The following is a 24,926-nucleotide window of genomic DNA, read 5'->3' on the forward strand; positions in this document are numbered from 1 at the left end:
TAGTCTTCCTCTGTTCTGTGTGTTTCAACAACTCTAAGATCAGAGCCGGTGCAAATATTTGGACAGGATAGAAAAGGCCTAGAGTAGGGGTTCCTGGCCATTTTTATGCCATGAACACTTACCGTTAGCCGAGGGGTCTGTAGACCCCTGGTTGGGAACCCTTGCTCTGCGAAGGAGCTAGCATGAAGTCGATGGACACAATGGCCCCTATTTGTACCAGAGCAATTCTACGTCTCTTTAATGCATTGTTGCTGACGGCCGCTTTGTGCTTCCTGCAGCAACCACTTCCCATTTTGAAATGTTACAATTGTCTATTGTCTGCTAAATTGCATTTGGGTTGTCCGCTGTGTTGTGTCAGGCATCTCCTCTTGTCATCAGCGATGGCCAGAAATGGCCATTGTCAGCTCAGCTGCAGAAAAGGTTTCAGTACCACCTGCAGTAAACCTCAAGACTACTGTTACGTGTAATTCTTTGACCGTGTCCCCTTTCCTGAAACCGTTCATTGGAATTTCTCAGCTATCTACAGCTCACAGGCACTACAATTCCAGCCATTAGCTGAGGAGTCCGAGGAACCCAGGCTGGGGACCTTCGTTCTACAGCCTCGTATTTGCCATCCCATCTCTCTGGTTGCAAGAACCACCGTCACAAACACGGTGTTTCATCGCAGGGAGGTGATGCAACCAGTCAGAATGGGCGGACAGTAGCGTAGTGGTCAGCACAACCCCTCACAGTTCACTGTCTGTGAGGAGTTTGCACGTTCTCCCCGTTTCTGCAGATTTTTGGATACCAAGGGAATCCAGAGAAACAGGAGACCCGAGAGATTCTGCAGATACTGGAAATCTGAAGCAACGCACACACACACACACACACACACACACACGCTGTCACACAGTCTCTCTCACACACACACACACACAGAGCTGAACAGAGGCTACACAGGGAAAGAACCCTCAGAGAAATGTCCTTCTTTACCCCTATTCAGTTTACCCCTACTATGTGAATATCTCATACTTGTGGTTGTCAGTGAGGACAGCAAGATAGGCCACTTTAAGATTCTGATGGGGTTATTGATAGAATCATACTGAGGTAGACGCTTCGGCCCACTGAGTGTATGCTAACCACTGACCACTACACTAGTCCTATATTAGCTGATATAAAGGGCTTATTTGAAGAGGGAAATAAAAAAAAATTATTTTTGAACATTAAAAGAAGCTCCTTCCTATCATCAGGTAATTTACAACAGACAAAAGAAAAGTAGGAGTTGCTTGAAAATTATAGCCAGCAATCAAAACATTTTCCACACTGGAAATTTGGGAAGAATGAGGGTGAATTGAGGCTTGCACGACATTATTTAACTTTGTTATGTAAGTGATATCAAGGAGTCCCAGTCAAAGGCAGGTAGGTTGGTTGAGGTATAAACCATCTACAATCTAACCGAACGTGGAGCAGAGCTAAAAGACTGACTTCCTCGTCTTGACAAGCTGTATGTCGTCGTCGTCGTCGTCATCATCATTATCATCATTATGTGCCATGTTGTATGACATCATCATTATATGCCATGATGTATGACATCATCATTATGTGCCATGTTGTGTGACATGGGCGATCACGGTCTATCCATGACCAAGATTGTTCTTGACAAATTTTTCTACAGAAGTGGTTTGCCATTTGCCTTCTTCTGGGCAGTGACTTTACAAGACGGGTGACCCCCAGTCATTATCAATACTCTTCAGAGATTGTCTGCCTGGTATCAGTGGTCGCATGACCAGGACTTGTGATCTGCACCGGCTGCTCGTACGACCGTCCACCACCTGCTCCCACGGCTTCACGTGACCCTGATCGGAAGGGGGAGGGAAGGGGGGGAATAAGCAGGTGTTATACCTTTCCCAAGCGCGACCTGCAGCCTAGCAGATGGAAAGAGGGAAAGAGCACCTTACACCTCCTTTGGTAGAGACATATCTCCACCCCACTACCCATGGGTGTGGTAGGGTGGGTTGGTGGGTGGAGGTGTTGATCAGCCTTACTGCTTGGGGAAAGTAACTGTTTTTGAGTCTTGCTGGTCCTGGCGTGGATGCTACGTCGCCTCATCCCTGATGGGAGTGGGGCAAACGCTCCCTGAGCAGTCAACATTTCAGGCCGAGACCCTTCATCAAGACCCGAGACGTCGACTGTCTACTCTTTCCCATAGGTGCTGCCTGGCCTGCTGAGTTCCTGCAGCATTGTGTGGGTGACGGCTTGCCTTCTGCCGAGTGAACACTGGGGGGGCAGCACTGAATGCAGCATGGGTGACGTGGCACATCGCCTCTGGCACTCCAGTGGAGTGGCTGACCGTGATCCCTCCCCCGGGCAGACTCACATGCATAATTGGTCTATATCCATCCTTTGCACACCAAATTGCTCTACTCTAATCATCTTGCCTTTACTGGGAGAAGTTCATCGCCTTTGTTCATTAATTAAACTTGTTCCTTGAGTAAGCTGGTTGTATTCTACTGTAGGAATTTTGCTTTGGGCCACGTAGCCTATCTCCAAACCATTCTTTCCATCACAGCACTGTGAAACCAGAACACAAGATGCTGGAGGAACTCAGCAGGTCTATGAAAAGGAATGAAGAGTCAATGTTTATGCCCAAACCCCTTCATCGGATCCAGAAGGAAGAAGGGCCTCACCCCAAAATATCTACTCTTTTTGCCTTTCCACAGATGCTGCCTGACCTGCTGAGTTCCTCCAGTACATTGTGTGCATTACTCTGGATTTCCAGCATCTGCAGAATCTTTTGTGTTTAGTTTTTTTATATATATTTTCTGAGCTCCAACTGGCTATTAAATGCTCCCAATGGTGTGGGTCTCAAATAGCCTCTGACAGCCAAACACAATTCCTGACTTTCACATGTGGCTTAGCTACTAACCCCAAAGAACTGTTTTTACTGTCAGGAGAAGGGGCAAAAACAGGTTACTGGCGCTTAAAACAGTCACTTCAGGCAGATGGAGCCTTGTCAGCCGTGGTTGGCAGCTCGACTAGGAGAAGGAAAACTCTGATCTCAAACCCCCGCTGCCTTGCGGCTCTACCCACTCATGGGGAAGGCTTCAGGAGTAAACCCCGAGTAAAAATCCAGGGCTGACGTCCCTAAGGCAGGCCAACGTTGAGTTCAATGCTGACTGGCAACTCCTGCGATGCCGCTGGTGCCAAACCGTATCAGTCTCTGCCAACCATTCCTTTGGATTCAACAGACAGGGGGAGGCACAGCTTGCTCCCCAAATCATACTGCCCTGGCTTGCATATCTGGACAGGCTGGAAGGCAATGTCCATGGTTGACCCTGACCCATGGAGGACCTCATTAATATATGCAGACGCATGCAGTTGGTATTTTATTGGAGACACTTTTGAAATTCTAGTTTCAAACAGCAAATAGAGCAAATGGAGAGACGACACAAATACCTGAGGCACAAGGGGACTTGGGAGTCCTTGCGCAGGATTCCCTGAAAGTTAACTTGCAGATTGAGTCAGTGGTGAGAAAAGCAAGTGCGATGTTAGCGTTCATTTCAAGAGGACTAGAATATAAAGGCAAGGATGTAATGCTGAGACTTTATAAAGCACTGGTGAGGCCTCACTTGGAGTATTGTGAGCAGTTTTGGGCTCCTATCTGGGAAAGGGAGTGTTGAAACTGGAGTGGGTCAAAGGAGGTTCACAAAAATGATTCCAGGATTGAATGGCTTGTCATACGAAGAGCGTTTGATGACTCTGGACCTGTATTCACTGGAATTCAGATGAATGAGCGATGACCTCACTGAAACCTGTCGAACAGTGAAAGGCCTTGACAGAGTGGATGTGGAAAGGATGTTTCCTCTGGTAGGAGAGTCTCGGACCAGAGGGCACAGCCTCAGAATAGAAGGGCATCCTTTTAGAACAGAGATGAGGAAATCTTATGATCTAAATGAATAAGAAAAGAGAGAAAAAATTTATTTATTTAGCTGATTCATGTACCACTTTAAGGCTAAGTAAGGACATATGATCATGCTTAAGTCTAAACACCAGCTAATACGTACATACACACACACATTAACTTCCCGTAAGCAGCCTTCTGATTCAGGGAAATTGACTCAGTATCACACTTGAAGCCAGAATTCCAGGATAACACCCCTGCAATTCTTCATCAACACTGCAGTATGCAAAATCACAGCAGAAGGCAGGGAGTTGTGGACACCGTCCATTGCGCAACCAGACTCCTCTCTTCTGATTCCATCAACACTTCCCACTGCTTCAGTAAGGCAGCCAACACAATGAAGGAACACCTCCTGCCCCAGTTATTCTTTCTGCTCTGCCCTCCTTCAGGCAGAAGGTACAAATGCCTGAGAGGTCGAAGGGCATGTTTTGTTACCAGATTCTCATACGCTGACCGACAAACTCCTGATCTCCCAATCTTATACACAAGAGGATTCTAGCAGACGCTGGAGACCTTGAACAACACGCGCAAAATGCTGGAGGAACTCAGCCAGTCAGGCAGCTTCCATGGAGGGGAGTAAACAGCTGGCTCTTCATCAGGGCTGGAAAGGAAACAGTTTTCTCCAGCACGTTATGTATGTTGATCTCCCAATCTACCTTGTTGGAGCCCTTGTATGTTATCCGATGCCATGCACTGCACTTCCTCTACATCTCTAACATTATATTCTGCATTGTTTTCTTCTGCTCGGTCTCGATGTACTTACGTGTAGCGTGATTTGCCTGGGTGCCACACAGAACCAAAGCTTTCCTCTGTATCTCAGTACGCTCTCAGCGGTCACTTCTATTCACTACAATTCACCTATCTATCAGCCAATCGGGTGGCAGCAACTCAATGCAGAAAAGCACGCTAGCACAGTCAAGAGGTTCAGCTGTTGTCCAAGCCAAACATCAGAATGGGCGAAGAAATGTGACCTAAGCTATGGAATGGTTGCTGGTGCCAGATGGGGTCATTTGAGTATCTCAGAGACTGCTGATCTCCTGAGATTTTCATGCACATTTGAAGCCAGAATTGACAAAGTATGCAGAATGTTTACCGAGGATGGTGTGAGAAACAAAAAGCATCCAGCAAGCAGCAGTGCTGTGGGCAAAAACGCCTTGTTAATGAGGGAGGTCAGAGGAGAATGGCCAGACCGGTTCAGGCTGACAGGAAGGCGACAGTAACTCAAATAACCAGGCGTTACAAGAGTGTTGTGCAGAGGAGCGTCTCTGAATGCACAACACTTTGAAGCTTGACATAGATAGTCTACAGCAGCAGAAGACCACGAACATACACTCAGTGGCCACTTTATTCGGTACAGGAGGTACGCACTGAGTGTGTGTGACAATAATACAGAACCAAGCCAATAGCCGGAGAGAAGCAGAGGCCCCAGACAAACCACAGTCTCTGATAGTGAGGCACACGGTCTCTCCCTCTCTTTCTCTGGCAGCGAGTGCCAGCGTTCAGCACCTTGGGCAAGGTGTAGTGGGCATGTGGGGCGGACTCTGCAACTCACATTACGATGTGTTTCTGCTCCTTCCTGTGTCGCAATGTTGTGCAATTCCGATCGGGGCAGCCTGCAGCTAGCAAATGACACTGCGCTCGATTGAACTGAACCGAATATGCCCGGGGCTCTTTTGACTTCAGTGTTTTACATTCTGTGTTTCTCACTCGTTTTTTTTTTTTCGTTTTTGCAATTTGGGGGGGGGGGGTTTTGCGCGTTTGGGGTTTGGTGCTCTTTCTTCTTTGAATGGGTTGGTTCCATGGTGTTTCTTTGTTTTGTGTCTGTCAGTGGAAGACAAATCTCAGGGCTGTATACTGCACGCATAATTTGATAATCAATATTCTTTGAATCACCTCAAGTAATGTAGTGGGAGATTTAACTCTGATTTTACCTCTTCTGACCTTCTGACATTCGAGTACTGCCAACTAAGCCCTGACTGACAGATAGAACAAATCTAAACCATAATAAAGATAATGATCTGAGTGCCTGCTTCCTACGTTTATACCTGTTTGAGCCTGTTAAATGCTCCTATCAGTTTGCTTTCAACTGATATTTTCCCACAAACTGTTACTGCTCTTGGCTAAATCTACGTCAATAGTCAAGAAATAAGTCACCAGCCAAGTGCAGGAAGGTGAGAATTACGAACAGAACAGGTGCGAGGGAGGAAATTCAGCCCATTTGGTCCAAACCAGATCCAATCCATCCCAGTTAGTGACTGCCTGTGATGCCGCAGATGCTTTGGGCAGCAGAGAAGGGTGTCCATCTCTGCCCCAGGCCTGGTTCAGGTCCTCACTTCACCCTCTACAGTACAACGCCAGGTTGTCTTCGCTCTCCCGTGCTCCCACTGCAGTGAAGAGCTTCCTTGATAGTCATAGTCAGACTTTATTGATCCCGGGGGAAATTGGTTTTTGTTACAGTTGCACCATAAATAATAAATAGTAATAGAACCATAAATAGTTAATAGTAATATGTAAATTATGCCAGGAAATAAGTCCAAGACCAGCCTATTGGCTCAGGGAGGAGTTGTAAAGTTTGATGGCCACAGGCAGGAATGACTTCCTATGATGCTCTGTGTTGCATCTCAGTGGAATGAGTCTCTGGCTGAATGTACTCCTGTGCCCAACCAGTACATTATGTAGTGGATGGGAGACATTGTCCAAGATGGCATGCAACTTGGACAGCATCCTCTTTTCAGACACCACCGTCAGAGAGTCCAGTTCCATCCCCACAACATCACTGGCCTTACGAATGAGTTTGTTGACTCTGTTGGTGTCTGCTACCCTCAGCCTGCTGCCCCAGCACACAACAGCAAACATGATCGCACTGGCCACCACAGACTCGTAGAACATCCTCAGCATCGTCCGGCGGATGTTAAAGGACCTCAGTCTCCTCAGGGTGACGGAGTTGGCCCTCTGTTCTCATCACGTGCCCAACCCAACTCCCAACGCTTCCTCGTGATGATTGTGGCCCATGTCCCCTTGGTGACACTGCAGGAGCAGGGCGCGGCTGGAGATCTTCCCTGGCCAGGAAGTAGGGAGGATCTTCCAGAGGCTCACGGTGTGGAATGACTGCAGCTCGGCAAAGTCGTTCTCAGCCACGCGCCCGAATCCTGGCCCATACGAGAGCATAGACGAAGCACAACTCTGGTACAACTCCACCTTGGTGTGGATGCAGTACGTTATATTCCCTGATAATTACCCCAGCCTTGAAAATTATTACCTCTCATCCCCACCCCCAGTGATTCGGTTTCCTTCTCCCCTCCAGGCAGCCTTTCCAGAGCATGAATACCCTCCCTCTTAAAGTGTCCTTTTTCCCTTTTTGCACTTGATTCCAAAAATTCTGAGCCTGTGTCCCATCGGCTAATCCTTGGCCAGAGGGTGGTGAATCTGTGGAATCCATTGCCATAGGCGGCTGTGGAGGCCAAGTCATTGGGTATATTTAAGGCAGAGGTTGATAGATTATTGGTTAGTCAGGGCATGAAGAGATACGGAGAGAAGGCAGGAGATTGGGGCTGAGACGGAAAATGGATCAGCCGTGATGAAATGGTGGAACAGACTCGATGGGCCAAATGGCCTGATTCTGCTCCTATGGTCTTACGATCCAAAGCAGAGGTTCCCAACCCGGGCTCCACAGATCCCTTGCTAACGGCATTAAAATGGTTTTGAACCCCTGTGCTAAAGGGAACAGTGTCCCTCCTGTGATTATCTCCAAACCCGTCATGATCATCCGCACCTCTCTCACGCTCGCTAGTTATCCCGAGGGAAGGCACCTGCATTCGAGTGGTCTCCCTCAACGTTGTCGGAAGCTGTTATCGAAATTCTGCAATTTATGCATTGGACTGTGGACTGTAGTTCATATTGGTCTCTCCCAGCTTTATGTTTTTTTATAATCTGTGTTTTCATCTTTCTCGTTGCCCTTGGGTGTGAATTGTTAGGAACACATAATATATATCTAGGGTGCCTAAGACTTCTGCACAGTACCGTAGTAATTTTATGTATTGCACTGTACTGCTGCAAAAAAAAAACAAATTTCATGACAGATGTGAGTGATGATAAACCTGATTCTGATCTGGGTCTCTGTTGTGGACTGAGAGTGGGAAAGGGGCAGGGAGAGGGGAATCATGGTTGGGAAAAGGGGAAGGGAGAGGGAAGCACCAGAGAGACATTCTGTAATGATCAATAAATCAATCGTTTGGAATCAAATGACCTTGCCTGGTGTCTCGGGGCTGGGTGTGTCCACACCCGAGACAACCCCACCCCCCCCAACTCCAAGTGCCCCGGCTCTCCTTCTCCGCCACCTGTCCCTCACCCCTCCCTCCTCCCTCGTCATTCTCAACATCCTTTACTCCCGCCAGATTTACAAACTCGCTCTCCGCTCCACGTTGACGAATACTGAACTGTGCAAAAGCCTTAGGCACTGAGCGATATGTGTCTAGGAGTTTTGCACAGTACTGTATAGGATGAGGTTATCAGCATGACCGAAACCTGCCCCTTTAGCACTCTCTCAGTTCAGCAGGAGATTCGTCAGCACATTGGCAGTGTGAAACTTCCGGCCCTACCAGCTTGTTTCTTGACTGATCACCAAGAGCTGATATCCTGATCGGGCATGGTCTAACTCATAAAACACTGGAGACTGGGCACTGTGGGCGCATAGCGGTTAGCCTAATGCCATTGCTGCTTGGGGCATCACACAGTAGCTGTTTATAGGTGCCTAAGTTTTATGGTCATAGTCATAGTCAGACTTTATTGATCTCGGGGGAAATCGGTTTTTGTTACAGTTGCACCATAAATAATTAAATAGTAATAAAACCATCAATAGTTAAATAGTAATATGTAAATTATGCTAGGAAATAAGTCCAGGACCAGCCTATTGGCTCAGGGTGTCTGACCCTCCAAGGGAGGAGTTGTAAAGTTTGATGGCCACAGGCAGGAATGACTTCCTATGACGCTCTGTGTTGCATCTCGGTGGAATGAGTCTCTGGCTGAATGTACTCCTGTGCCCACCCAGTACATTATGTAGTGGATGGGAGACATTGTCCAAGATGGCATGCAACTTAGACAGCATCCTCTTTTCAGACACCACCGTCAGAGAGTCCAGTTCCATCCCCACATCACTGGCCTTTCGAATAAGTTTGTTGATTCTGTTGGTGTCTGCTACCCTCAGCCTGCTGCCCCAGCACACAACAGCAAACATGATAGCACTGGCCACCACAGACTCGTAGAACATCCTCAGCATCGTCCGGCAGATGTTAAAGGACCTCAGTCTCCTCAGGAAATAGAGACGGCCCTGACCCTTCTTGTAGACAGCCTCAGTGTTCTTTGACCAGTCCAGTTTATTGTCAATTCGTATCCCCAGGTATTTGTAATGTTGAGGCAGCTACATTAATAATATCTGAAAGGTGCTTGGGCAGATGCACAGGTAGGAAAGGCTTTGATAGATATGGACAAATTGGACTAGCTTGGATGGGGTTCTGGGTCAGCATGGTCCAAATGGGCTGAAGGGCCTGGTTCGGTCCTATAACTCTATGGCAGCTCTTTATGAGGTGCTTTAGGTGATGAAAAGGGGCTGTGAATATGTAAAAATAATTTCACGACCTCCAAAGTCGAGCCTTCAAGATCCGTCTAAAATTGTCAACATTGCTCTTAAGGCTCCAAATAAGAGGCCGTGTTTCGGCGCTATTTTGCCAAACGCCTGGATAGTTTTGATGTATGTTTTTCCATCACAGTTTGCTTGATCAGCTAACTTCTTTCAGCTGGGGTCACTGTGAGTTCACATCTCACCATCATCATTATGAGCCGCCTCGTATGGTCTGGTGTTCATGGACTTTGACCACGAGCATGATTGCTCACGGCAAATTTTTCCACAGAAGTGGTTTGCCATTGCCTTCTTCTGGGCAGTGTCCTTACAAGACGGGTGACCCCAGCCATTATCAATACTCTTCAGAGATTGTCTGCCTGGTGTCAGTGGTCACATAACCAAGACTTGTGATCTGCACCGGCTGCTCGTACAACCATGCCCCCATGGCTTCACGTGACCCTGATGGGGGGGCGGGGGCTAAACGGGCGCTACACCTTGCCCAAGGGTGACCTGAGTGAGATTTTTTGAGAAGCTGGAGAGCTACAGAAAAGAAGGAGGTGACGTGTGGTGGTTTTGTAGATGGCAATTTGGTGAATAGGTGACTGCTGGGGTGGGTGGAATTGGCAGTAATTTTTGCAGCTCCTTTCTTCGCTCTGGCGATGTACAGGCCTTTTAGCATCAGTAGCTGACAGCCAGTGATCTTCTCTGCTGAGCGGACTACCCTCTGCAACCTGGTCTTGGAGAGGGAGGTGAAGGCAGGAAATCAAACAGCGATAAAGATAGTCACAATACTCTCAATGATGGCGGAGAAAAAAATTCATCAGGATACGCCCCGAGATGTTACATAGAAACATAGCAAATAGGTGCAGGAGTAGGCCATTCGGTCACGAAGGCCATGTTAAGTGTCCTAAGCTGGTTTCAGAAGAAGAGTCTCTGCTGAGGCTTTCCTAGTGATGAGTGTAACCTGCTTGTCCCATTTCAAAGTAGATTTCCATCTGGGACAGTCCTATTTTCCTACCTTTGGCCGTAGCCACCATAACCTGTCCCGTCCATGTACCTGTCCGAGTGTGTTTTAAACGTTGAGGGAGTGCCTACCGAGGTACTTCCTCGTGCAGCTCGTTCCATGTTCTCTGAGTGAAGAAGTTGCCCCACAGGTCCGTTTTAAATCCCCCCTCTAACCTTTGGCGTACGCCTTCCACACCTTCAGAGGTGTTGACCTGAACGCACGCACCCTTTCACTCCCGACAGCCGGACGAGGACTGGTGTATGCTCTCCCCTCATTTCTCCTTCCCTCCTCCCCCCCACCCCCCCAGGTCGACTGCCTATTCCCCGCCATCGACGCTGCCCGACCTGCTGGGTTCCATCAACCTCCTGTGGGCGTTACTCTGGATTTGCAGCCTCTGCAGAAGCTCTTGTGGTCCACGGGGGAGCCGGAGTGATGGGGCGGGGAGGGGGCAGGCAGGAAAGTTTCAAGCGCAGAAGTCAAGCAAACGCCAGTAATTTTACCCCATTTGAGCCCTGGCCCGATGAGATGCCGTATTAATGTACCCAGGAATCCTCTGTTGGCAAGAGAGGGGAGGGGAAACTGAAAAAGCACAGCCACCATGGCTGATAACTGCATCTAGGTTATTTACTTACTGGAATTAAACTTCCACCTCATTAACAGGTTTGGCTGGACAATCTGTAAGGCCCAATTTGGAGTATTGTGTACAGTTCTGGTCACCGAATTATAGGAAAGATGTCAATAAAATTGAGAGAGTACAGAGGAGGTTTACTAAAATGTTGCCTGGGTTTCATCTCCTAAGTTACAGAGAAAGGTTGAACAAGTTGGGTCTTTATTCTTTGGAGTGTAGAAGGTTGAGGGGAGACTTGATAGAGGTGTTTAAAATTATCAGGGGAATTGATAGAGTTGACGTGGATAGGCTTTTTCTATTGAGAGTGGGGGAGATTCAAACAAGAGGACATGAGTTGAGAGTTAAAGGGCAAAAGTTTAGGGGTAACATGAGGGGGAACTTCTTTACTCAGAGAGTGGTAGCTGTGTGGAACGAGCTTCCAGCAGAAGTGGTTGAGGCAGGTTCGATGTTGTTGTTTAAAGTTAAATTGGATAGATATATGGACAGGAAAGGATTGGAGGGTTATGGGCTGAGTGCAGGTCGGTGGGACTAGGAGAGAGTAAGAGTTCGGCACAGTCTAGAAAGGCCGAGATGGCCTGTTTCCATGCTGTAATTGTTATATGGTTATATCTTATCAGTCACAACGAGTGTTTTATACAACAAGAAAAGGAACGGTTAACCCACAGGCAGGAGTGATTCAAACCATCAAATAAACAGGAGAAGCCTGGGACACTGGCTGACTGTAGTGAACTGGACAAGGTGTACAGAAACCCATATGACCTTAAGGCATTCCTAATAATTCCCATTAAGGCCACTCGGCCCATCAAGTCCCCTCTGCCATTTCATTGCGGCTGATCACCCTCCCACTCCCACCTTTAGAATCCCGTGGACATGATCTGATTTGTCCCTGAGCAATGTAGCATTTGGGTCTCTCAGAGTCCGTGGATGCAATAGAGAACTGGAATCTGATCCTCCATCGCATCTACAGGCTCTCCTGCCTACCTCTCGGGAATCTCCTGTCACCACCACTTTCCTCCTCTGCCCCCTTCCCTTCTGAGCCACAGCACCAGACGCAGTGCCAGAGATCCAGTCACTGCGGCTGCCCTCCCGCTAACAGTGTCCGAAACAGTATACATTTCCGAGGGGAACGGCCGCTGGGATAGTGTGCACCAGCTCCCCATTTCCCTTCCCTCTCCTGACAGTCGCCCATTCTCCTGCCTCCTGCATCCTAGGGGTAACGACCTCCCTGCAGCTCCTGTCTATCACCTCCTCGGTCTCCGGCATAAGCCCAAGGTCACCCAGCTGCAGCTCCAGTTCCTTACCACGCTCTCTCTGAGGGGCAGCAGCTCGGCGCACCCGGTGCGGGTGAGGTTATCCGCGAGGCTGGAGGACTTGCAGTGATGTAGCGCCTCTCGACCACGGCAACCTCCGTCGACAGGGCAGGTGTGAGGTAGATATTTCCTCACGGGGGAACCAGCAGCATGTTTTCCAAATGGAACATTCAGTTTGTCAGAACCAGAATCTGAGTACATTTCCAAATCAAAATCCAAAATGGGTTCCGTTCGCGACGTTTACTGCGCTCTTTGCTGCACTGAGGCCGAGGTTGTGGGCCTGCTCCAGCCTTCGTGCCGGCAGCCTCTGAGATGATTTGCCCGGCTATGTGATAAACTGAGCCTGAGGCTGCGGGCCTACTCTGGCTGCCCTGGGCTTTGTGTCTGTGGACTCACTTTCATTCTGAATGCTGTTGCTTTTATTGTTTGTGTGTGTGTGTGTGTGTCTGTCTGTCTGTGTGTCTGTGCAGATATCCCACCTCTCCCGGAAGTTCCGGGGGTCTCCCGCAAATTGATGATGCTACCTCCCTGAAATGAGTCTGACTGTAAGGAGACAAATGTCAAGGTTCTACATAGCATACATACTTTGATCATAAATATACTTTGAACTTTTGAGTACAGGATCTGGCTTATTGTCACTGACATGTTGTGAAATTTGTTGCTTAGCAGTGCAATGCACTAATGATCACCGTGGGGTAGAGCTCGTGGGTTCATGAACCATTCAGAAATCTGATCACAGAGAACAGAACAACAGAGTACAGATCCTTTCGGCCCACAATGTACTTACCTCTCGATCAATCTAACGCTTCCCTTCCGCTAAACCCTCCATTTTTCCATGTGCCTATCTCAGAGTCCCTTAAATGTTCCCAATGTGTCTGCCTCCCCCACCGCCCTGGCAGTGCGTTCTGAAAAGCTACCTCTTATACTTTCCTCTGATCGCCTTGAAATGATGCCCTCTTGTAATAGGCATTGCCTCTCCGGGAAAAAGGTGTTGGCAGCCTCATCAATACATCTTGGACAACTCCAACAAAACTCCTCTCATCCTCCTTCGCTCCAGAGAGAAAAGCCCTGGTTACCTCAACCTGTCCTCATAAGACACGCTCTCTAATCCAGGCAGCATCCTGGTAGATCTCCTCTGCACCCCCTCTAAAGCTTCCGCATCCTTCTAGAATGAGGTGACCAGACCTGACACAAGTGTGGTCCAGCCAGAGTTTTATAGAGCTGCAACATGGCCTCATGGCTCTTGGACTCAATCCATTGACTAATGGAGACCAGCACACTCTATCAACTTGCCTGACAACTTTGGCGGAATCAAAGGCCACATCTGCAGTATTGAATACCGTTCTGGTCATCCGGGATGCTGCCTGGTTCAGAGGGCATGAAAGGCTGGGTAACCTTGAGTTATTTTCTTCGGGGTGGCGGAGGGTGAGGGGAGATCCGATAGATTATGAGAGGCATAGACAGAATGGACAAGGATTACCTGTCTCCCAGGGTTGGAATGTCTAACACCAGAGGGCATGCGTTGAAGGTGAGCGGGGGTAGGTTCAAGGGGGATGTGAGGGGTAAGTTTATTACTCAGAGAGTGGTGGATGTCTGGAATGTGCTGCCTGGTGTGGTGGTAGAGGCAAATACATTAGAGGCTTTTAAGAAACATCTGGATCGACACATGGATGTGAGGAAGGTGGAGGGATATGGACATCGTGTAGGCAGGAGGGATTAGTGTTTGGGTTCTTTTGATTTGTTTTTAGCTGGTTCAGCAAAACACTGTGGGCCGAATGGCCTGTTCCTGTTCTATGTTCTGTGTTTTATGGACACGGACCCCACAATCACTCTGATCCTCCACGCTGCTCAGAATCCTGCCGCCAACCCTGGACTCTGCCTTCGAGTTAGACTTCCATACTGCATCATATCACACTTTTCTGACCCGGACTTTGGAAAAGTAAGGGTCCGATCACTGAAGAGGGAAACATAGAAACATAGAAAATAGGTGCAGGAGTAGGCCATTCGGCCCTTCGAGCCTGCACCACCATTCATTAAGATCATGGCTAATCATCCAACCCTGCCCCAGCCTTCCCTCCATTCCCCCTGACCCCCGTAGCCACAAGGGCCATATCTAACTCCCTCTTAAATATAGCCAATGAACTGGCCTCAACTGTTTCCTGTGGCAGAGAATTCCACAGATTCACCACTCTCTGTGTGAAGAAGTTTTTCCTAATCTCGGTCCTAAAAGGCTTCCCCTCTATCCTCAAACTGTGACCCCTCGTTCTGGACTTCCCCAACATTGGGAACAATCTTTCTGCATCTAGCCTGTCCAATCCCTTTAGGATCTTATACGTTTCAATCAGATCCCCCCTCAATCTTCTAAATTCCAACGAGTACAAGCCCAGTTCATCCAGTCTTTCTTCATATGAAAGTCCTGCCATCCCAGGAATCAATCTGGTGAACCTTCTTTGTACTCCCTCTATGGCAAAGATGTCTTTCCTCAGATTAGGGGACCAAAACTGCACACAATACTCCAGGTGTGGTCTCACCAAGGCCTTGTACAACTGCAGTAGTACCTCCCTGCTCCTGTACTCGAATCCTCTCGCTATAAATGCCAGCATACCATTCGCCTTTTTCACCACCTGCTGTACCTGCATGCCCACTTTCAATGACTGGTGTATAATGACACCCAGGTCTCGTTGCACCTCCCCTTTTCCTAATCGGCCACCATTCAGATAATAATCTGTTTTCCTATTTTTGCCACCAAAGTGGATAACTTCACATTTATCCACATTAAATTGCATCTGCCATGAATTTGCCCACTCACCCAACCTATCCAAGTCACCCTGCATCCTCTTCACAGCTAACACTGCCACCCAGCTTTGTGTCATCCGCAAACTTGGAGATGCTGCATTTAATTCCCTCATCCAAGTCATTAATATATATTGTAAACAACTGGGGTCCCAGCACCGAGCCTTGTGGTACCCCACTAGTCACCGCCTGCCATTCTGAAAAGGTCCCGTTTATTCCCACTCTTTGCTTCCTGTCTGCTAACCAATTCTCCACCCACACCAATACCTTATCCCCAATACCGTGTGCTTTAAGTTTGCACACTAATCTCTGCTCCTAGGCTGGTGAACATGTGGAGTTCTCTGACTTTTTAGAGCTGTGGAGGTGGATGAATTCAAGGCTGAAGTAGCTCGGTGTTTTGTGCTCGACGTGTTACGGTGAGCAGCCCGAGGTCAACAGACACAAAACGGGGGAGGAACTCAGCAGGTCAGGCAGCATCTACGCAGGGGATAAAGTTGACATTTTGGGCTGAGACCCTTCATCGGGATTGGAAAGGAAGGGAGCAGAAGCCGGAATAAGAAGGTGGGGGAAGGGGAGGAGAACACGCTGGCAGGTGACAGGTGAGACCGGGTGAGGAGGAAGGCTGGTGGAGCAGGGAAGGGGAAGATGTTGACCCCCAAGGTCAATGCTTGACCCGACCAGGCGCACGGAATGCTGGAGCTAGTCAAAGGGGGCATCTTGTTTTTCACGTTCTCCACTAGGGGACCAAAGCTGAGCCAGATCGGTCTGGGCGAAGGCCCAGCCAGAGAGAAATGGACCCAAGGAGCATCTCAGAGAGCGAGACTGAGAACTGACGAGGCTTATGGGCAGAAATCCAGAGCGCGGCCACTGAAGACCACACACACTTGAGTTACTTAAACTCTGGGGCCACCGACAGGAGAGAGAGCGGGGAGGGGAAAGATCCTCGTGACCTCGGGGAGTGACACTCAGCGGAAGTTGCCGCTCCAGGAAACGCTGCCACTCAGAAATGCTGCTGGCCCGCAGATCAAGATCCCAAGGGGGTGGGGGGGGGCGCGCGATGGCCTGATTTTAGCTGTCGGTTCCAGGAGATTATATTTTTTTTAAATATAATACCAGGAAGCCAAGGCAAATTTCCCAAAAGAGACGTTTACCAGAGGAAGCCAGTAAGAAATGCAATGCCATCACCATAAAGGTCAAGAAGTGAAAAATGATTCTGGTTGCATTCCTTGTTTACTTTAATCTTCCACTGGAAGTTGCTTATTCATGCCTCAGCCATCCACAACCTCTCAGCTATTGTCTCTGTCATTACGATGCCCCACAGACAGCGGGTGAGTCAGATCATTAATGATGTCATGTCCACTAATTGTATTTTGCACTTTGAGATAACTTCTGACAGGACTTATGAAACTGCCAACTGGCACATAACATGTGTGACTTCGCATGAGAAAGCAAAGTGTTTCGAAGAAAAACCTTTGTTTTTTGCAAGAGTGCTGTTCCATTTTCAGATCAGGCACAGGAGAGCAAGAAGAAAGTTCGACAAACGCAGGTACTTTCTGTTCTTAAGACTAAGCGGATAGTGCGAGGGATCCTAACCATTTTTATGCCACTGACACCTAACGGAGGTCGGGGAACCCCTGGGTTCGATCCTGATCTCCCTCTGTGGAGTCTGCAGGTTCTTCCTGTGCCCACCTGGGTTGCCCCTCACCCCCCCCACCTCGGGGTGCTCCGATCCCCTCCCATGTCCCAAAGACGGATGGGTTAGAAGGTTGATTGTCCACTGTCAATTGCCCCCAGTGTTGGAGGGTGGCAGGAAAATCGGAAAGGGGTTGCAAGAGAAAGAATTGGGACAGGTGTGAATGGGTGCTTGGTGGCTGATGGGCTGAAGGCCTGTTTTCATGATCAGAGTCCGAATCTGAAACAGCTTTATTATTATTTGGCCTAGGTCACAAGATTAATTGTGTATAGTAGTACAATTTTAAACACTATAAGGTACAATAAGGAACATAAAAAGATTTTTACAAAGAATGCAAAATAGTTCATGGTTTTATGGACCGTTCAGGAATCTGATGGCAGAGGGGAAGAAGTTGTTCCTAAAATATTAGTGTGTGTCTTCAGGCTCCTGTACCTCCACCCTGATGGTACTAATGAGAAGCGGGCATGTCCTGGGTGGTGAGCTTCCTTAATAACAGGCATGGCCTTTTGAAGATGTCCTCGATAGTGGGGTGGCTGGTGCCCATGGTGCAGATGGCTGTGCTTACAACTCTCTGCAGCTTGTTCAGTCCAATGCATTGGCACCCACATACCAGATGTGACCAGTGAGGATGTTCCCCACGGTACATCTGTAGAAATTTGCTATGGACTTTGGTGACATGATTAATCACTCAAAAGAAGGGATTAATATTGATGGGGACTATAGTGTACTCAATAGTTCAATAATGTCTGAATAATGTTGTAAATATATTGTTTGATTGAGCATTCTTTGTTTACGCAATTCTTTACGGGTTAGAGGTAAGAAGTATGTGAATGGCATGTGTTATAATGCCACCATGCCACACGTTACTGTGCAAACGTTTTAGATACTCAAATATATGCTGTAACTAGGGTGCCTAAGACGTTTGCACGGTACTGTAGTAATTTTATGTATTGCACTGTACTGCTGCCACAATAAAAAACAAATCTCATGACAGATGTGAGTGATGATAAACCTGATTCTGATCTGGGTCTCTATTGTGGACTGAGAGTGGGAAGGGGGCAGGGAGAGGGGAATCATGGTTGGGAAAAGGGGAAGGGATTGGGAAGCACCAGAGAGACATTCTGTAATGATCAATAAACCAATTGTTTGGAATCAAATGAGGTTTTCTGGTGTCTCAGAGCTGGGTGTGTCACAACCCGTACCAACCACCCCCCCCCCAACCCGACACTCCTTCTCTGCCACCTGTCCCACACCCCACCCACGGCGCTCCACCCTCGCCGTTCCCAACATCCTTTACAAACTCACTCTCTGCTCCGCGTTGACAAATACAGTACCGTGCAGAAGTCTTAGGCACCCTAGCTATCTATGTGCCCCCCTGTTTTTTGTTTCAATTAGTTTCTGAATTTACAAAACATAACAGGTATCTCAGTCAGTATGAATGTGATGAGTTGAAGATCCCACTGTTGTTTTGTAAAGCTGTGTGACAACCAAATGCATGAAGTTAAAATACTGCTGGATTTTAATTGACATATGTTATATGTCAATGATTTGGATGGTGGAATTGATGGCTTTGTTGCCAAGTTTGCAGACGATATGCAGATAGGTGGAGAGGCAGGTAGTTTTGAGGAAATAGAGAGGCTACAGAAAGACTCAGACAGATTAGGAGAATGGAAAAGAAGTGGTAGATGGAATACAGTGTCGGGAAGTGCATAGTCATGCACTTTGGTGGAGAAATAAAAGTGTGGTCTGTTTTCGAAATGGCAAGAAAATTTGAGATGCAAAGGGACTTGGGAGTCCTCATGCAGGATCCCCTAGGAGTTAATTTTCAGGTTTTGTCAGTGGTGAGAAAGGCAAATGCATTCATTTTGAGAGGACTATTGTGAGCAGTTTTGGGCCCCTTATCTCAGAAAGGATGTACTGATATTAGAGCAAGTTTAAAGCAGGTTTACGAAAATGATTCCAGGATTGAATGGTTTGTCATATGAAGAACATTTGATGCCTCTGGGCCTGTGTTCACTGGAATTCAGAAGAATGAGGGGTGACCTCATTGAAACCTATCGAATGCTGCAATGCCTCTATAGAGTGGATGTGGAGAGGATGTTTCTTATGTTGGGAGAGTCTAAGACCTGAGGACACAGCCTCAGAATAGAAGGGCGTCCTTTTAGAATGGAGATGAAGCCAGAGAGTGGTTATTCTGTGGAATGTGTTGCCACAGTAGCTGTGGTGCCAGGTCTTTAGCAGAGGTTGATAGGTTCTTAGTTAGTCAGGATCTCAAAGCTTACGGGAGAAGGCAGGGGAATGCAGTTCAGAGGGGAATGGATCAGCCATGATGAAATAGTGGAGCAGACTCGATGGGCCAAATGGCCTAATTCTGCTCCTATGTCTAATGGTCTAAATTATAACAATATGTGTGCATTGCAAAGTCATATTTCATATAAAAATGTTATCAACGTCTATCAGAGTAATAAGGAGACAGAGATAAAGAAAGTTAGTCAGTGGTGGTTTATTGAAAGTCACCTCCGGCATTTCTGTACAAAAATGAATGAAAGACCTGATCCCACAGGACTCCGGTTTCTTGCTGGCACGGAGTCCGCTAATGAAAAGAAAAATAAATTTTCCTCCTCGGTCTTCAAGGGTAATTATGTTATTTTTATTTATCGAGATACAGCGTGGAATAGGCCCTTCCGGGCCTTCGAGCCATGTCACCACGATAACCCCAGATTTAACCCGAGCCTAATCACAGGACAATTTACAGTAACCAATTAACCTACCGACCAGTATATCTTTGCACTGTGGGAGGAAACCCCCGCGGTTACGGGGAGAACTTACAAACTCCTTACAGAGAGTGGCGGGAATTGAACCCGGGTCACTGGTACTGCAAAGCATTGTGCTAACTGTTATGTTACTTCTATTTAAACATTCCGTGGGTTAACAACAAAGAATCATATTGTGGAAGGATTATAGAACTTTTATTTACAGAAATAAACACATCTTCAGCCCGCCACGTGCTGATACGTTCTGGCAAACCCCGCGCACGCTCAGTGCTGTCCAATCAGGAACTGGCACATCATTGCGCGTGATATCACCACACTAACCGCTGTGCTACCGTGGCTGGTAAACAAAAGGTCAAGCCTCGTTAATGAGGAAGAGGAACCCCAGGGTGCTTCGGCAGCCTGGCAGTGAGGGCAACGCTGTCACGGCTCTGGGTGTCAGGGTTCAGAGTTCAATTCTGGCCACCTCCGTAGGGGGCCTCTGTACGTCCTCCCTGTGGAATGCGCGGGTTTTCGCCGGGTGCCCCGGTTTCCTCACTCAGTCCGAAGGCGTATTGAGTAGGTTCATTGCTCGTTGTAAATTGACCGGTGATTAGATTAGGGATAAACCGAGGGTGTCGGGTCGGGGGTCGCTGGGACGGCACAGGAGGTCTGGAAGGGCCTAACTCCATGCCGGACCTACAAAAAAATAAATTATAACACAAACCGATGGGGTTTGGACTGGAGTGCCAGTCAGGGAAACAAGTGTTCAAGATAGCAGCTTCTACGATGGGCTCCCAGGGTTGGTAGTGGAAACAGACACGATAGTGGAGTTTAAGAGACATTTGAAAAGACACAGGAACATGCAGGGTGTGGAAGGATATTGAAGCATTTGCAAGCAGATTGGTTTGCTTGAGGACAGCCGAGAGGATCATAGGGGTCTCCCTACCATACAGCGGGGACATTTATCAGGAGCGCTGTGTTCGCAGGGCCCTTAGTATTATCAAGGATCCCACCCATCCATCCAGCATCCTCTTTGACTTTCTACCCTCAGGCAGGAGACTCCGATGCATAAAGACAAGAACGGTCAGGATGTGAAACAGCTTCTTCCCTCAGGCCATTGGCATCTGAAACTCCCTGCTGCATCACATTCAAAGTGTCACTAGTTAATCTGTTCTGTACCAGACAATATTTAATTTATGCATTTTACTTTGTTTACTTTTGCATATTTCAACTGTAGATTTTATCCTTACTTTCATAAATTAGTGTGTGTTGTGTGTACTACTGTGCTTAACACCTGATCTGGAGAAATGTATACATGGATAAAGTTAAGTAACAATAAACTTGATTTGCCATCAGGGTAGGCACAGATATTGTGACCCAAAGGGGCTGTTCATGTGCTGTATTGCTCTACGATCTCTGTGACACTAAAGAATTGCTAAGTGCTGATAAAGACATTTGGGGGGCCAGCCTACATACCCTGGGATATAGACTATAAAAGCATTGAGCTACTGGTACAATATTAGTTGGACCACAGCTGAATACTGTGTATGTACACCCAGTGACCACTCTGTTAGGTATCTTCTGTATCTAATAAGGTGGCCACTGAGTGTGTGTCCGTGGTCTTCTTCTGCTTCTATGTTCAACGTGTTGTGCCCTCAGAGATATTCCACTGCACACCACGGTTGTAACGTGGTTATCTGAGTTACTGTCGCCTTCCTGTCAGCTTGAACCAGTCTGGCCATTCTCCTCTGGTTTCCCCCCTTAACAAGGCGTTTCGCCCACAGGACTGCTGCTCACTGGATGTTTGTTTTTTTCACTCCATTCTTTGTCAACTCTAGAGACCGTTGTGCGTGAAAATCCCAGGAGATCAGACAGTTTCTGAGATACTCAAGCCACCCCATCTAGCACCAACAATTTTCCACGGTCAAGGTCACTTCGATCCTATTTCTTCCCCATTCTAATGTTTGGTCTGATGTTTGGTTTGGGAGGGCAGGGTTGGAGATACATCTCTACCAAAGGAGGTGTAAGGCACTCCTTCCCTCCGCTAGCCTGCAGGTGAGGTGTAGCACCTGCTTAGCCCACCCCGATCAGGGTCGCGTGAAGCCATGGAAGCAGGTGGTGGACGGTTGTACGAGCAGCCGGTACAGATCACAAGTCCTGGTGATGTGACCACTGACGCCAGGCAGACAATCTCTGAAGAGTATTGATAATAGCTGGGCTCACCCGTCTTGTAAAGACACTGCCCAGAAGAAGGCGATGGCAAACCACTTCTGTAGAAAAATTTGCCAAGAACAATCATGGTGATGGAAAGACCACAGGGATGGAAGGTTGTGGTCCAGGCTTGGATCAATGAGACTAGGAAGAATACCAGTTTGGCGTGGGTGTGTAAGTATTGGTAGACAGAAGCTGAGAAGTGACAGTCAACATGGTTGGCGGAAATAGAAGAGATGGTTTTAACATTTAAAGGAATTTGCTTAAGTACATGGATGGGAGAGGCATAGAGGTCTACGCTCCAGGTGTGGGTCAATGGGACTAGGCTGAACAGCAGTCCAGCATGGACTAGAGGGGCCAAAGGGCCTGTTTTTGTGCTGTAGTACACTCTAACTGTGTTCATCCACCTTCCTCAGAGACGGAATTTCTATAATTTCCCTATTTCCTAATTCTTGTGATGGGTTACGCAGTCCTCAGAGTAAGAGGCACTCAGGACGTCCCATCCACTCCGAGGGAGGCCTGAGGATCTTGTAGCTGTAGGCACTACCAGTCTGGCTCAGTTCACTGCTATCATGGGAAAGCCGACCCCCTGGGAACTGTGGAATCCGCACGCCCTGGGGCTCCGGGATAGCAAAATCGCAGTTTGATCTCCAGTCCAGCTGCAGACCTCAGGGGAGGGATGGGAATTTGTGGTTTGAATTGAGCCAGTAATTAATTCCTCATAATGACAAATTTGGGGCTTTCCATCCACAGAAGGAGCTGGAGTGAATGGAAAGAGCTCCCTTAGAGACTGAGAGATCTAATGTGCCAGGAAATATTTTTTGTCAGCGGTTATAGGCTATTCCAGGCCACCCACATGACCAATTAACATACTAACCTGATGTCTCTGGACTTTGGGAGGAAACAGGGGCACCCGGAGGAAACCCACACGGTCACGGGGAGAACGTACAAACTCCTTACAGACAGTGGTGGGAATCGAACCCAAGTCGCTGGTACCGTAAGGTGTTGTGCTAACCACTACGCTACCGTGCCCCGCATAGGGAATCTTTTCCAGAGTATGGTATAGAGATACATCCTTACAGAAGACACACACTCAGCGATTCAGTAACAGCTCCTTCCCCTCTGCCATCCGATTCCCAAATGGACATTGAACCCATGAACCCTACCTCACTACTTTACTTGTTTCTGTTTTTGTACTATTTAATAGGCAAATATATACTTAATGTAATTCACAGTTTTTTTCTCTATTATTACGCATTGCAATGCACCGCTGCCACAAAGTTAACAAATTCCACAACATATGCCGGGGATATTAAACCTGATTCAGATTCTGATATCGTTGCTGATATTGTGACTGACTGAAACGGAGCCACACGGTAACTGGGAAATGTAAACATCTTTATTCACTCAGTAAAGCTCCAGGAGAGACAGAATGTTCAGGAGAATCTCACTCTCCAGCCCTGATGTTTTAAATCTCTTCAACTCAAAGATCATAAAAACAAACCATTAATTACAGTCCTATGTTCTATTGGGTGTTGTGTAGGTAGGAGCAATTAGCCTTTGGGGGGTTTGATTTACTTTCTAGATGACTCACCACAACCTTGTGGGCTGAAGGGCCTGTCCCTGTGCATAATCACCCGACTAACCTTAACACTTGGAACAGATTCAAATAAGTTTTCAGAATGACAGTTTAACATATCCCAAACAACAGAATTATTAAGGCATCCGTTAGTCTTGCGAGACCATGGATCTGCGCCTGGAAAGTCTTCACTCTCCAGGGCGCAGGCCTGGGCAAGGTTGTATGGAAGACCAGCAGTTGCCCGTGCTACAAGTCTCCCCTCTCCACAACACCAATGTTGTCCAAGGGAAGGGCATTAGGACCCATACAGCTTGGCACCGGTGTCGCTGCAGAACAATGTGTGGTTAAGTGCCTCGCTCAAGGACACAACATGTTGCCTCGGTCGGGGCTCAAACTCACGACCTTCAGGTCGCTAGTCCAATGCCTTAACCACTTGGCCACGTGCTCACACAAGCAACAAAAATCATTTCAATATTTAATAATGGTGTCTATTCCAAAAACATCTGAGAACAAACTACAATCCTTTTGTTCCAGTGCTGAGGGATAACTCCAGAATCAAATATCGTTGCGATGATTGTACACTCTAGTATCAATTGTTTTGCAACAATAAAGTAAAGTAAAGTAACATCCAAAACTGGCAAATTTCTATAGAATTGTGGTGGAGAGTGCATTGACTGGCTTCATTGTGGCCTGCTATAGAAACACCAATAATCTTGAATAGAAAATCCTACAAAAACTAGCAGATTCGGACCACTCCATCACGGGCAAAGCCCTCCCAGACTTTGAGCACATCGACATAAAACACTGTCGTAGGAAAGCAGCATCCGTCATCAGGGATCCCCACCACCCAGGCCAAGCTCCTTTCTCTCCGCTCCATCAGGTAGAAGGTACAGGAGCCTCAGGACCCACACCACCAGGTTCAAGATCAGTTGCTACCCCTCAGCCATCAGGCTCTTGAACCAAAGGGGATAACTACACTCACTTGCCCCATCCATTGAGATGTTCCCACAACCAATTATCTCACTTTAAGGGCTTTTTATCTTGTTATTTCATGCTTTCATTATTTATTGCTATTTATTTATATTTATATTTGCACAGTTTGTTGTCTTCTGCACGCTGGTTGATCTTTCATTGATCCTGTTATAGTTACTATTCTATAGATTTACTGAGTATGCCCACAGGAAAATGAATCTCAGGGTTGTATATGGTGACGTATATGTACTCTGATAATAAATTGTACTTTGACCTTTGAATTTTGAATATGCAGCTTCAAACTTCAAAGTGCATTTATTATCAAAGAATGTATAAATTATACAATCTTGATGTTTGTTTGCTTACAGGCAGTCGCAAAGCAAGGAACCCAAAGGAACTCAATTTTAAAAACCGCCCCCAGTGC

General features: G+C 47.4%; 1 protein-coding gene across 1 annotated transcript in view; it reads left to right on the forward strand.

The window, feature by feature from the left end:
* LOC134353218 (G-protein coupled receptor 4-like) overlaps positions 1 to 24,926 on the forward strand; it is a 110,742-nt gene that overhangs the window by 71,340 nt on the left and 14,476 nt on the right. The window lies entirely within an intron of this gene.

This window comes from Mobula hypostoma, chromosome 10 (assembly GCF_963921235.1).
Source record: "Mobula hypostoma chromosome 10, sMobHyp1.1, whole genome shotgun sequence".
Lineage (NCBI taxonomy): Eukaryota > Metazoa > Chordata > Chondrichthyes > Myliobatiformes > Myliobatidae > Mobula > Mobula hypostoma.